The sequence below is a fragment of the Gavialis gangeticus genome, unplaced genomic scaffold (genome assembly GCF_001723915.1).
Source record: "Gavialis gangeticus isolate Ggan-Ray unplaced genomic scaffold, GavGan_comp1, whole genome shotgun sequence".
Taxonomy (NCBI): domain Eukaryota; kingdom Metazoa; phylum Chordata; order Crocodylia; family Gavialidae; genus Gavialis; species Gavialis gangeticus.
The window spans coordinates 93,029,092-93,031,969 of NW_017729022.1; positions in this window are offsets into that span (position 1 = coordinate 93,029,092).

Below are 2,878 nucleotides of genomic sequence, written 5' to 3' on the forward strand. Positions count from 1 at the left end.
ATATATATATATATAGCACAAACATTCAAGCTCACTCTAGCTTCCACTCACAAATGCTTGTGCTATACAGAGTGCTAAGTTTGTTAGTCTATAAGGTGCAAATCCACCCTGCCTTCTGCTTGACTTCATCTCTCTGCTCAGAGGATTACAATCTCTCTATTCTCAGTTTTAAGGGAAATGTATTTCCCTTCCTGTTTAAGACTTAGCCACTTGCTCATTTACTTCAGTCTTTCGTTTAGCAAAGAGTTTATGCCCATAAATCTGCCCAAGACACATGGTACTGGTCTTCTGGCTAAAATTTTTCATTTGTCTGTATATGTTGCATACTTATCCATGTGTTTATATTTGTACGTATGAGTAGATATAGAGTTGTTGAGAGAAAAGGGTAAAACCACAAGGAAAATACAGAAAGAGTCCATCATTCCAGACAGTTATTTTTAGTGATCAGGAAATAGAGAAAGGTAGAAGGAGTTGGAGAGTGCATTAGGGAGAGCTGAAGAGATATAAAGCCCAATGTTACAAATAGAAGCTAAAAGTCAAAGAGACAATATTATTGAAAACCAAAAAATATCACTAATATAGTGCAAGACTGCTTGAATGATAACTATACCAGTGATTAGGACCTTGTAATGCAACAACTATATCTCTAGAGAATAACATTTTAAGAGTGTTGCTACTGGGCAATACTGTCTAACAAATTAGCTGGAAGAAATGTATTAAAGTGCAGCCATCAGTCAGAATTATCAAGTAATCATCATCTATCAAAGTTACCAGTTGGGAGAGAGACTATAAGCAGCTAAATTAAATTGCAAGTGAACCCACAGGCATGTTCTGAAATACCCTGCAAAGTCCTGGTAATATCTAGCATCACTTTGTGAGCTGGTGCACATAATAAAACCCAAACTGAACAGAAACATTTGGATCCTGAAACTAGGGAGAATTTAGGAATGCTTTTCAGTTTGTTCCAGACAGTACAGGTTTCAGAGCACCAGCAATCTGTTATCAAATGGAGACCAACTGATTTTTGACCAGCACAAGCAATGTTTTCTAATATCTTATGGTCTAGATCAGTGGTTCTCAACCTTGTACCTACTGGGACCCATTTGCAAAGATCCATGGCCTGCCCCGACCCATACCCCCTTGGACCTGCTGGTGCCCAACCCCTGGTCCCCTGCCCCCCGGGCCATGCTTGTGTCCCTCACTCCCAACCCACAGCCCTCTTCCCCCTTCCAGTCCTGCCAGAGGTTACCCCAGCTGCCCCTGTCCCACTCGGGCCAGAGTGTGATGGCTGCTGCTGTTACAGCTGAGGGCAGCAGTGGAGCAAGTCCAGCCCAAGAACCTCCTGAAAAGAGGAAGAGGAGAGGCCTGTGGCACCCTGCCCCGTGTCCCCTCTCCCACCCCGCCCCGGCCCTGGGCAGGGCCTGAGCCTAGTCATGGTGACTTCTGCCCTCTGAGCAGCATCTGCCAGCCACCCTGCCCCCATGAGCACAGGCACTGGCCCTGATGCCACCAGCCTGGCCACACAGCAATCCCTGCCCCCTTCCCCTTCTGCAAGGGGCAGGCACCTTCCTCACAACCCTTTGAAATATTCTTGTGACCCACTTTTTGGTTGTGACCCGTGGGTTGAGAAACTCTGGTCTAGATCACAGTGGGCACATCTACACGTGCAAATGCTCCAGGGTGGGTTTAATCTAGAGTAATTCACTCTAGAGTAAACTGTCCCTGGGCAGATATCTACATGTTCAGCAAAGCAGGACAGATTTGTTGCTCATGGCAGCAGACAGCTCCCTCCCCCACTGGCTCTGCACCAGCCCCCTGCAGCAGCTAGGGGAGGTCTAGACTGAATGTTTTGCCCCATAGAGCAGGACTGAGATGCTTCCTGTAGCACAGGTAACAATCACAGCAGTATCTTGAAACTGCATTCAAGCTAGCCAAGCTTAAGACTCAACCAGGAAAGAGTTCATTTTCTGTACAGCATTCCCAATATGGTGGTCTCCAAAAGTGTGAGTTCAGCTTTGCAAGTCTCATTGGTACAAGATGGAGGACCCCAAGAGTCTTAATTGCTTTTAAAAGTGAACATAGAATCATAGAATCAATGAGTCGGAAGAGACCTAGACAGATCATCTAGTCCGACCCCCTGCCACGGGCAGGAAGGAGCACTGGGGGTGGTAGGGGTCATAAGAACCCAGCCAGGTGCCTAGCCAGTCTCCTCTTGAAGATCTCCAGGGAAGGTGAGAGCACCACCTCTCTGGGAAGCCTATTCCAGGCTCTGGCCACCCTTACAGTAAAGTAGTTCTTCCTAATATCTAACCTAAACCTATCCTCCCTCAGCTTGTGGCCATTGTTCCTGGTGACTCCAAGGGGGGCCCTGGTGAACAGACTTTCCCCGAGTCCCTGCTGGTGGCCCCTGATAAGGTTGTAGGCAGCCACAAGATCTCCCCTCAGTCTCCTCTTGCGGAGACTGAAGAGATTCAGGTCCCTCAGCCTCTCCTCATAGGGCTGGCCACGGAGGCCCCCAGCCATACAAGTGGCCTCCTCTGGACCCTCTCCAGGTTCTCCACGTCCTTCTTGAAGTGCGGTGCCCAGAACTGGACACAGTACTCCAGCTGCGGCCTGACCAGCACCGCATAGAGGGGGAGCAAGACCTCTCTGGACCTGTTAGTGATGCCCCTGTTTAATGCATGACAGGGGGTGGTTGGCTCTGCCTATTGCTTCATCGCATTGGCGACTCATATTCATCCTGGAGTCAATCCTGACTCCAAGATCCCTCTCTGCCTCTGTGCTGCTGAGAGGGTCAGCCCCTAACCTATAACCATAATGCTGGTTCCCTCTCCCCAGGTGCAGCACCCTGCACTTGTCCTTGTTGAACCGCATCCTG